This window comes from Nicotiana attenuata, chromosome 12 (assembly GCF_001879085.1).
Source record: "Nicotiana attenuata strain UT chromosome 12, NIATTr2, whole genome shotgun sequence".
Classification (NCBI taxonomy): Eukaryota; Viridiplantae; Streptophyta; class Magnoliopsida; order Solanales; family Solanaceae; genus Nicotiana; species Nicotiana attenuata.
Genome location: NC_032000.1, coordinates 45,541,803 through 45,554,636, shown reverse-complemented (window position 1 = coordinate 45,554,636; position 12,834 = coordinate 45,541,803).

The following is a 12,834-nucleotide window of genomic DNA, read 5'->3' as shown; positions in this document are numbered from 1 at the left end:
TATATAGCTAAAATTGGTGTCCTAATTCACCGTTAGTATAATTAGGTGGCGACTCTCTTTAATTAATTAAACCTTCAGAATTACCAATATGTTGTACTCTAATTTGAACCGTATTAAAATGGGGTATAACAGTACTAACCAAAGTCATTAGATTGTGTTTAATTTGTGCTTTTTTGACTTGTAATGATGCATGGTATGCCATTGAGCTTAATTGATGATTTTGGTGAAGGATCTTCTTAGTTTTTGAATTGCTTGAGGACAACCAATAGTTTAAGTTTGGAGGTTTGATAAGTTGGTATTTTTCCAACTTATCTCTTCTTAATACTTAGGCTTTTGTATGATTTTGATGAGAAAATTAAGGCATTTTCTGAGGTTTATTGGCATATTTCATGTATCATACGATTTGGAGAAGATATAGAATAAAACAAGTCAAAAAGTGCTAAAAAAGAAAAAATGGACCACTTCCAGTGATTACCCTATGCGATCGCAAGAAACTATAAGCGATTGCAGAAGTCAACAATGGCAAATCTACGCGAACGCGTGTGAATCAGTGCGAAAGCGTAGAAGGAATCCTGGTCAGCAGCTGGTCAACTGAGCTGTGCGAACGCGTGACACTGTACGCGATCGCGTACCTTGGAGAAGTTATTCACTGCGAACGCAGGAGAACATACGCAAATGCATAGAACATTTTCTGGGCAGTTCTGGGCAGAAATGGAATTTTATGTTTTTAATCCCCCAAACCTTTTAATACACGACCTAGCAGATCTTTGGCAAATCTTTGGCTTATTTTCAGTCTTAGGGCTAGAGAGAACAAGGTTGGAAGCTAGGGTTTATGCACTTACACTTGAGTTTTGAAGATTTGAAGATTGTGGTTAAGAATTTCTTACTCATTTGTACTCATTTCTTCATTTCCTTATTTTGTATTGAATATCTAAGTGTGTAGTATTTATTCCAACACTTGAATCTTGTTTATGAAAATATTCTTGTTTAAAGTGTGGATTAAATATCTTGTTACTTATGTATTGAATGATTTTTATCTTTTTATGAAGTGAGTTATTGTTTCTTTAATTATTCTTGTTCTTTAATGTTTCCAAAGGGATTAGCTAACCCTTGGACTCGCCCATTAACTTCGAATTAATTTTGGAAAAGATTATTTGAGGTTGGAAAAGATTAATTAACAAGAACTTGAGACTTTAACCCTCATTTTATAGATTTTACCTAGGGATAGGATTGAACTACTTGTAGCCATATCCGGGTGTGCTTAATCTCTTAATTGTTTAGGGATAATTCAATTAGGAAGTCTTGTTAGTCTTTGGAAGAAGCTAATATAGAATTATTACCCGTGGCTAATTAACATAAACTCGCTCATATTTGTAAAATCGTGAAATACATTGGATCGTTACTTGACTGTAATTCCCAATGCATCCATCCTTGTAGCCATTGATCATTTTACTTGCTTTCTAGGTTAGTTTACATTTCCGCAATTAGGTATAAATATTTTCTAAAACCAATTCTAACTGTTTGGCATTGCATGACAAGTGATAATTCTCTTACATTCCTAATCGCCTACATATTGTTCTCTATAGGATTCGACCCCGACTCATAGTTGGGTAAATTATATTGCATGCGACCGTGTCCATTTACTTTTTAGTAGTGGATTTGGACGTCATCAGTCGCATGACCAGAGAACACACTCTTCGATGCATGGCTCCACCGATGTTTTATCACCGGCCGGCCGCGATGAAGAGGCTTTGTCCTTTTGGAGAACGTTTTTAGATATTTTCGCCATTTCTATGTGAGTTCAGAGAAAAGAAGAAGATGAGGTTTGTTGTTTTGAGAGAGGATTGGCAAACGGGATGTAAATAATTTGCAGAATTAAGGAACTTGAAGGAAGTAGGAGTGCTTTGAAGATTAGAAGAGATTTTGGAAGTAAAGTTTGGCTAAATTGTGAAGATGGTCTATTTGTAATATTTGCTGTGACGGTTCGAGGGCACTAGTGTCCGACCATCAACCGACACTAATTAATGATCTTGAGAACTGTGCAAACTCGACGCTTCAGTCGCCTCCGTTGCTTACGTCACGAGGGTGACATCATAATTGGTCGAGGTGCAAAATCGAAGGCTCAGTTCGTTTCTCATTTCACTCTAAGAAACGAGGGGACTATCTGTATACGGTCAAAATCGGGCCTACCCAATTTTGCTATTTGATCGAGACAAGGGAGTTGCGTCGGGGATAACCTCGTAATGAATCAGACCCGAGCTCGAAGACGAGTCATCGAGTCCAAAGATCAAAGTGTCCATCGAGACCGAGGCTAGCAACAGTCAAGACTAAGTATGATCGACTTCGCGTGAAACGCAATAACGGAAGGCGAGATATCCGTAACCGGTCGGAGATCACGGTAGAAATCCCGTAGCATGTCAAATCAAGGGCGATTATTTGTACCAATCATGGGATTTACTTCCAAAGTTAGAATTGTTCTATAATTAGGATTCCTTTAGTATATAAAGGGAGGTCCCCCATCATTTTTAGAGACCTGGCATTGATACAGATCAAAAGCAATATAATATTGCTTTCTCCATTGTTCATCAATTTATTATTCTTTACCTGTTCTTACTTTACTACTCTCGAAGGTTTATCAGCTCGAGGACACTGTCCAAACATAGGTCTGTTTTATATTCTTGTCAATTCATCACCTATCTCTAAATTAATCAATTGGTATTAAGTGAAATTACATATCCTTAAAATCACATTGCAAATTTAATTGTTACTCGATTTTCAGGGTAAACACATAGGGTGAGAATTTTCCATGACCCTATATCAAACCTCTACTAATATCACAATCATATATAGCACAACAAATACTAAAAAGCATTATTAACAGCCAATTTGTTGCTACATTTGACAGCAATAGCTAGCTAGCGTATTCATTATGTAATTAGCAATCAAATATAATCTACTTAATTCAAAGATCTACACAAAACTCAATCATAGAGGTGCTTATCATGATTATGAGTCCAAATAATGTCTAGTCAGAAACCTTTAATTCGAAAATATCTTAGGCTACAACCGAAAGTACCTAGTCAGATATTTTAGTTAATTAACTTAACAAAGCAAACAATCATAATAATATTTGTAACCCAAGACTTCTTTAATTTTCTTTTTTCTTTGTATTTGTAATGAATACATGGGTAAAAAAGATTGCTGTTTCATCATTTGGCATTCGCCAATCGACCAATGTGTTTTTCTTCTTCTTCTTTTTTTTTTTTTTTTGGGTAATGGAGGAATGACCAAACAGTACCAGTTGTTAATTCTTTACTTTGCATAAATTTTGATTATATACCTCCTTTTTATTTTTACCTTTTTTGTGCAGAAATAAAAGACACGAGAAATAAACTTGTTTATATATAAATTTAAAGAAAAGAAGCGGTAAGATTCATGATTGGATCCATCTCTACTTAAAATATGTCGTTGAATCTGGCAGGTACAAGAAAAGAGGAAAAAGGGAGCTATCCAAATAGGAATTGTATGGATGAAATTTGATGAGGTGAAAGATTTTTATCATTTTCACTTAACTTTAAGTTAATTTTTATATATCCAAGCATTTGTATGTGTTTATTTATGATGGGCAGGTCAAGACAACAGACTTTCTCATATCGTGCAAAAGCCTTTGCTAATGAAGGATAAAGACAAGTGAGACTTGCTCAATTGGTAAAATCATTTTTACCCACGTTTTTTAGGTCCTGGGTTCGAGTCACGCTGGAAGAAAAGTGTGAAAACACTATAGATCTTCCTAAATTGGGAGGGGTTTCGAAAAAAAAAATTAATAAAGGATATGACATTTGGACTCCAAGGATGGCATAACCAAGTGAACAAATTTCTACATTTGATACTCCATATATATATATATATATATATATATATATATATATATATATATATATATATATATACATATATATATATATATATATAAAAGCCAGAAATAGTTACAACATTGTTTGGAGCTGGTTCTCCCTAATGTATAGTTACCAATGTCTTGACCTACACAATTGTTTGCCCTTACATTACGGACAAATACAGTTCCTAGGATGTCTGCCCAGAGTTCTTTGTACTGTCAAAACTCCTGTCCTATCAAAAGCCTTTTTCTCTTCTTCTTCCTTTGCGAGGAGGTCCGCCACCTGATTTTGTTCCCTGAATTCATGCTCCAGTGCTGGATTCCCTAGCTGCTCCATCAAAGACCTGCATTCATGAATAATAGAGTTAAAATGCAAATTACCTTCATTTATCAATCTGATAACCTGTTTAGGGTCAGTGGAGATTATTAGCGGTATTAGCTTGTGCTGGAGTGCTAGTTTTAGCCCTTGGCAAAGGGCCTGGATTTCAGCCTCAAGGGCTGTGGTATGGGTGTAGGCCTCTCATGTAGCCCATAACCCAGTCGCCTCTGCTATTCCTTAGGCGGTGGCGTCCATTTGATATGGATCTTCTGAGTATCAGTCTTAACCTTAAGATTCACCGCCACATGAAAGTATTCTGTGGCTCTAGCAATGGTCTATTTGACTGGGACATTATTCTTTTTGTTTTCAAAAAGGTTGTTGTTCCTAGTTATCCATAGCCCCCAGAAGCAGAATGGTAGCAGTGATTTCCAGGTGATAGCACTATTGAAATGCATGTTCTTGATTCTTTGCCAAGTGTCTTCCCATTGTGTCATTGAGAAATTAAGGTGCGTGTGGGAGGATTCGTTGGTACATTCCATAGTTAGAGAGTTCCAGAATGTCTTAGCATTGGTGCATTCGAAGAAGATGTGGTTGATATCTTCCACAGTAGAGGCGCATAGGTGGCAAAGAGGGTTGACATTTAATCCTATATTTTTCAAGTGCAAGGCAGTGGGCTCTATTATGTTGCATCATCCAGGTGAACTCTTAGTTTCCAAATCCAGCTAAAGGTATCATCATGGTTAGAAATGGGGGTGGATTTTGAACTAATCAGGTTGTATGCTGATTTTGAGCTGCAAAGCCCATTGCTGGTGAGGTTCCAGATGAGCTGGTCCTCAGTGGTGGAAGATGTGGTAATGAAAGTAGATTGTATCACATGCTTGATGTCCATGGGAATGGGGTAGTGAATGGCATCAAAATTCCATTCCCCATTGCTGAGGATAGAATTTATCTTGATGGTAAGGTCATCATTCTGCCAAGGCCCCTGGATGATTTTATTGAGGGGTTGCATATTTGGGATCCAATTGTCAGAGAGGATATTGACTCTATCCCATTTGTGGACAATCCATCTAGAGGCCTTAAAGCAAATCTTCCATCCTTCTTGGATACATTGCCAAGTCCTAGTTTTTGGTTTGGCTCTAGTTTGGTTTCCACTATAGTGTTTTCTAATCAGGAATCTAGCCCACATGGTGCCAGTGTTGTTATAGATCCTCCAGGCTAGACTGGTCATGCTAGCTTTGTTTTTAAGTGAGTTTGCTGGATTCCTAGGCCCCCACAGCTTTTAGGCTTGGTGATGGTATCCCATTTGATCATATTAAGCTTCCTTTTTTCAGCAGTTGTTGCCCAGATAAAATTCCTTTGGATTCTATCTCTCTGGTTAGAGATGTGGGACGGTAGCTTAATGTAGCTCATAACATGGCTGGGAATGCTGCCAAGGCTTGCTTTAGCCAAAGTTGTACGCCCAGCCATGTTCAACATTTTGGTTTTCCATCCTGCTAGTTTGGAGTTCATAATGTCAAGAATAAATTGGAAGTCTTTGTTGGTGGGCCTTTTATGGAAGATGGGGAAACCCAGGTGCTTACCAAAATCTTTACTTTTCCTAATTCCTAACACTGAGCTGCAGGTGTTAGCCCAATCCTCATGGCAGTTTTTTGAGAAGATAACATTAGATTTTTGGAAGTTGACCTTTTGGCTTGAAGCAATATTAAATTCCTCTAAGGTAGTCAGGATAGCTTCACTGTTCTTTTTTGTAGGTCTTCCAAACAGAGTGAGGTCATCAGCAAAAAATAGATGGGAGATTTTAGGGTCATTCCTGTTGATGGTAATTGGGATTCATTACTTTCTTAGTACTGTCCGGTCAATGTCTCTTGAAAGCCTTTCCATGCAGATGATGAAGAGGTTGGGGGAGATTGGGTCTCCTTGCCTAATGCCCCTTGTAGGGTAGAAAGGTTCAGTTTGGCCTCCATTGACCAGGATTGATATGGAGGAGGTGGATATGTAGGAGAGGATCAAATTTGTTAGCTTAAGAGGGAAGTTGAAGAAAAGGGAGGATCTCTGATGAAAGACCACTCAAGTTTGTCAAATGCTTTTTCAAGATCAATTTTGAGGATCATGTTTGCATTTTTCCCTTTCATCTTCTGAAAATGGGTGATGTATTCTTGAACAATAATGGCATTATCTGAAGCCCTTGTTAGAGAGGAAACTTGCTTGAGATGGCCCTATAATAGTATGAAGGATAGGTTTGATCCTTTTAACTATTATTTTAGTGACTAGTTTATACATAGTGTTGCACAACCCTATGGGTCTAAATCTCTTCAGAAGGGTAGCATTTTTGCATTTACGGATCAAGCACATGAGTGTTCTGTTAACTTTAGATGACATGGTTGAGGTGGTAAAGACTTTGTGGCAGAATTGGTTGATAGGATAGACCAGTATTTTTGGTAGAAAAATGGGTGCAGCCCATCAGGACCAAGTGCCTTGAGTGGTTTGAAAGACTTCACAGCTACTTTAATTTCGAGGTTCAAAGTGGTTGGTCTAGGGCCTCTCTCATGCTGTTAGTTAGAATTTGAGGAGTATTCTCACTGTGAACTCTCTTATGGGAGGATGAAAAGTGGGATGTGGTGAAGAGATTCTAAAAAAAAGGACCTGGTAGCCTCTTTGATGAGTTTAGGGTCTGTGATTGGTTACCCACCTCATCAGGCAATCTAAGGATCATATTCCTCCTCTTTCTGTTAAGAGTTGTAGTGTGGAAGAATTTGGTGTTGGCACCACCTTGACAAAGCCAATCGACTCTGGATTTTAGCTTCCAAAAGTCTTCCTTATTTTGGAGGATTGTTGAGTATTCGGCTTAGAGATTGGATTCTAGGTTTTGCAAGAAGGAGCGAAAAGGGTAAGCACTAGCTTTTTGAATGTCATTCAGTCTAGCTAAAATGTGCTTCTTTTTATGGAAGATTTTACCAAACACTAACTTGTTCCATGTGGTCGTATTTACCTTAAAAGTGTTGGTAGCTTCCAACAGGTCATTTGTGGAGGTGAAGCTGGTGTGCACAATGTTGTGAAAGTCAGAGTGACCACACCACATTGTCTCTAGCCTAAATGGTCTACATTGATCATTGTGATGGGTACTAGTGATGCTTAAAAGAATAGGGCAGTGGTCAGAGTGGGTTCTGGGGAGGTGGGTAACTGAAGCTTCTAGGAAAGACTTAATCCAGTCCTCAGTGGCAAGGAACCTATCCAACCTCTCAAGGATAAGGTCCTGCCTGTTGGTGTACCTCTTGTTGGACCACGTATAATTTGAGCCTTTGAAGCCTAGGTAAACTAGTTTACAGTGGTTCAGGTAGCTCCAGAAACAGTTACTTCTATTAGCACTAATGCTATTTCCCCCATGCTATCTCTGGCTTTTAGGACTTCATTGAAGTCCCCTCCTCCAAGCCAACTACCTTTATAGATAGAGGCCATATCCTCAAGGGCTTGCCATAATCTAATTCTATTCTATAAGTGTGGGCTAGCATAGATAGCAGAGAAAAGCCACTTAGGGTGATTGGGGCTTACCTCGATCATTGCATGCACACCCTGAGGAGTGGTACAGATCTCTTCAAGCGTAACTAGTTCTTATTTCCACATCACTATAATTCCTCCTGATTGGCCAACAACAGGGGATTGGAATTGAGCCGAGAATTGAAGCTCAGCAGTTAAGTGCGTGTGGTCAGCCATTCTTATCTCCAGGAGGACAAGGACTGCCGGCTTGTGCAGTTTCACCATGGAGGTGCAGTGTCTGCAGAATTCAGCACTGTTGGCTCCTCTTGCATTCCATATTAGGAAGTTCATCAACAACTGTTTTTGAGTTGGGGTTTTCCTCTTGAGTACCTTTCCCTTTCCCACTGGGGTTGGTTTCACTCCTCCCATTACAGGGCTTATTGCAACTGCTGAGTTCCCTAAGCTTGGAGATGATGGAGCTTGGAGATTTAGCTTGCATCTTACTAGCTTTCTGGGGCAGGGAGCAATAAGCATTTCTCCGCACTGCTCTTTGAACTCGATCAACATTGCCTCCTACATGAGGAGGACTGATGTTTTCGGGACTCCTAGCTTTTCCAAGATGTTTTTCTAGGTCTGCGTTGGATTCTTTTAGATAGCCCAGGGTTTGGTTCTTCTCCTTTATTAGCAGGTCCATAGCTGCATTCTGATTTATTGGTAGGGGAGTTTGGGTATTCATTGGTGTGGGAGTGGGTTGGTTCACTTGGGGCCACATTATGAAGGCTGGAGATGGGAGGGGACTGGTCAGATCCATCAGAGGAAATAAAGGCATTGTTTGGCATAGCTGGCCCATGAGGGAGTTGAGCTCTTCCACTGAGAGAGGTTGTGAGTACTCATGTACTAGGCTTGGCGAAGTGTGGATTGCCATAGCTGGTGTCCAAAGTTGGATATACCTTGATGCAGTAGGTAGGTTGCTAGTCGTGCCAATTAACGGGGGTCCTAAATGGTGATGGAGATGGGTACTAGACCAACTATTATGTGTAGATTCTGAGAGTGGCCATGCAGGGCCATCTCCATCCACGACTCCGGCATCAAGTTGGGTGGTAAGGGAATGGTGGACATGGTCAGAGGGTGGCTGTTCGATGGAGGGTTTGGGTTGCTTGGAGTCGACATTGCGAGGAGATTTTTTTGGGAAGTTCTTCGATTGAGCTAGGGAAAGAAAGCATCTCTTCAGTTGCCTTGGTATAAACCGTTTGAGGGCTCTTGGGTGTAAAGTGTCGATTGAGATCTTTGCTTAATCTTGAGGGGAATGGCACTCAGTGTCACTTCACTGATGAGTAGATGAGATCGATTTCCCTTAGGCATTGGAATTTCCTCTATTGAGAGGTGTGCAGGTTTGATCGGTGTTTGAGTGTGGGTTTGGGTTGTTGGGCTGGATGGTTGGCCCACTGTAGAGTGATTATTAGGAGGGTTTTATGTCAGGGTATAATTACCTAAATCTGGGTAAATATCGAGAGCAGAGATACTACTCGATTTTTTTTGGGAGGGGGGGGGTAGTAGCCAAATTGCTGGTGGGCTCCATCCCTTCCCCTTGATGCTGACACACCTTTTCCCTTTTTCCATTACACGTGCCCTTAATCCCAGGGGAGAGATCTTTGGTCAATGTTGCATTGGCATCAAAATTCCTTTTTAGCCCATAGATTTGTGAGATTGGGCTGGCGAGTGTTTGGCTTATGGGCTGTAGAGGAGATGGGCCGATGTAGTTCAGGCCCAAATTTCGTAGCCTCTATAGCCCGAATTTGGTATCATGGTTAGGTTGTCTAGTGGGCCCCATAACATCAGTAATTTGGGCTTTGTGGAGTGGCAGTCCATTGGGCCCCAAGGCATCTATTGACCATTTGTGTTTAGGGTTCCGGTTGCCGGAATCTGTGCCTGAATTTTTTTTTTGGTCAAGGAACTTACTTGAGGAGGCATCAAATCTCTTTACCTGGGGGTTGCTTTGGGTGGCCTTGTGGCTTTGGTGTCTGTGTTTTGAGAAGGTGACTGCTTAGCTTTTTTGTTTATAGAGAAAGACCAACACCTCTCCAACTAAATATTAACCCCCAGCCAATCAGGCATGACCACATCCCCACCCCCTCCAGCAACCCTCCCCCATCGGAAAATCACCGGAACCTCCAGATATACCACAAATGCTGTCAACCAATGCTATGGAGGAAGACAAAACAGAACCAATATCCTTCAAAGAAGTCCTACTGGACAAAAATCTTGCTTCCTCTTCAAGCTATGACCCGCTTCAATCCAGTGGCCTTACACAAGCTTTCAAACTAAATCCGGGAAACAAGGAAAAAATACCACATCACCTACTCAAGGCCAAACTCTCCAATCTATGAAAATTAGAAGAATTTTCCCTTACCCTAATTGACCTAGGATGGGAGTTCTTCATCGCAAAATTCAATACAGAGAAGAGCATGAGTAAAGTTTTAAGTGAGGGTCCTTGGTTTGTGGCAGGGCACTTCCTGTCAATCCGCAGATGGGAAACAAATTTTGTTCCGGCAGCATCCAAGCTTTCCATAACGGGGGTTTGGATCAGACTCCCACAATTGCCAACGGAATTCTATGACACAACCATTCTAGAACAAGTAGGCAACAGAGTGGGCAAGCTCCTGAAGATCGATACCTGCACTTCCTCCACCCTAAGAGGAAGATATGCAAGAATTTGTGTCCAGGTTCCTCTAGATATTCCGGTGACAACAAAAGTCATTATTGGCACCCACAATCAGGCACTAGTTTACGAAGGGGGAGGGATTCTCTGTACGAGGTGTGGGAGAATTGGCCATACCCTGAGAAGCTGCGAATTTCGAACAACGGTCACTCAAGGAAATCTCGCCGGCGGCACCAACGGCGAGGACAACCCAAAGGATCAGATCTCTAACCTGACACTCCTCTAAAAAAAATTATTTAGTAAGGAGTTGTTATATTAAATTACCCTTATTAATGTTAAATTAAAATCTTATTAAAAAGCAATGTTTGAAGAGCCAATTACTTAATAATAAGGGTAACATTTGGAGGGGGGGGGGGGGGTATCTCTCTTTATCTTTTTTTTTAGTGGCTGGCCTCAAGAGGAATGATTTATCCATCGTGTTCTTTTCGGAGATCATAAGTTAGCTAGGCATGAGTTAAAGCTAAGAGTGCAAATGAAGAACAGACATAAACTAGCACTTTTCTTTTTGGGATATAATTACAATTTCCTGACACAATTGTTTAAAAGAAAAAATAAACACTATCAGCCTATAACAAGTCATTTCCCCTTCTGTTGGGTTATCATATTAGTTTTGGTTTACAAAACCTACGAGTAATGTAAGTTTCCTAAACAAAGTTGTTTATGACTTTAAAGCATAAATACATTAGAAAGCCGGAGAACGAAAATTAGTTTTAAATACTCGAATTTCAAATCCTTTATTAGTAAACGAAAGTGAACTAACGACATGACAACATCAACACGAAAATAATAGTGTTAAAAATACATGCAAACTCGTTTTATTCTATAAGCACCATATCATAATATGATAATCATATTGGTTCCAACTATTACGGTTATAAGTTGCCAGCAGGGTATTAGATGGAAGTATATATGGAACAGAGATGATTAGGTTATAATTAGTTCATGTTATGTTTCACGTGATTATTGGTTATCACCTATATATCACAAGTTCGAGAGCTTTCCATGCATGCGCATGCAACAAAGAGATAAAGAAACATATCGTTTCCCAATTACTTTGTGCACAAACCATAGCTAAAATTGGAATTTAAATAGTTAGAAGTCGAAATTTTGAAGTAACTAATTTTATAGGAATAAGCGTACCAAGTTATAAGCATCCATATATACTAGCTTGTTGATATTGATTGAGTTTTGAGAGGCTTTTGCTGCTATATTTACGGGTACAAGAAAACCAATAAAATCCGGAACATAAAAATAAAGAAATTAAAAGTTTACTAATTTTGTTCTTTCCAGTTTAAAAATAAGGAAAATAGAGAATACTCATATACCATACCAGCGTAGTACAACACTAATAATTAANTCGATGATCCTCGATACAGAAGAAAGAGTTCGGGCATTATTAAATATGGGACTGTAGAAACGCATTCAGTCATCAAAAAAGAGGATTTGCTTGAATATCGAGGAGTCAAGGAATTTAGGCCAAAATACCAAATGAAAGTAGATCGATTTTTTTTCATTCCTGAAGAGGTGCATATCTTGCCCGGATCTTCTTCCATAATGGTACGGAACAATAGTATCGTTGGGGTAGATACACAAATCACCTTAAATCTAAGAAGCCGAGTCGGTGGGTTGGTCCGGGTGGAGAGAAAAAAAAAACGAATTGAACTTAAAATCTTTTCTGGAGATATCCATTTTCCTGGAGAGACAGATAAGATATCCCGACATACCGGCGTTTTGATACCACCAGGAACAGGAAAAAGAAATTCCAAGGAATCCAAAAAAGTGAAAAATTGGATCTATGTCCAACGGATTACACCTAGCAAGAAAAAGTTTTTTGTTTTAGTTCGACCTGTCGTCACATATGAAATAACGGACGGTATAAATTTAGCAACCCTTTTTCCACCGGATCCATTGCAGGAAAGGGATAATGTGCAACTTCGAATTGTCAATTATATCCTTTATGGAAATGGCAAACCGATTCGAGGAATTTCTGACACAAGTATTCAATTAGTTCGGACTTGTTTAGTATTAAATTGGAACCAAGACAAAAAAAGTTCTTCTTGCGAAGAAGCCCGTGCTTCTTTTGTTGAAATAAGGACAAATGGTTTGATTCGACATTTCCTAAGAATCAACTTAGTGAAATCCCCTATTTCGTATATCGGAAAAAGGAATGATAATGTGTGGGAAATCGTAGATAGAGGGTATGCAAAACCCGATAATGAGGAAGTTCTGCCTCAAAATGTAAAAGATGTCTTGGCAAAGACAAGGAAGAAGGATCAACAAGCCCTCACGCTCATCCACCAATGTTTGGATGATGCCTTGTTTGAGAAGGTGGCAGATGCTACCACCTCAAAGGAAGCTTGGGAGATTTTACAAAATTCTCTCCAAGGAGTTGACAATGTGAGGAAGGTAAAACTTCAAATTCTAAGG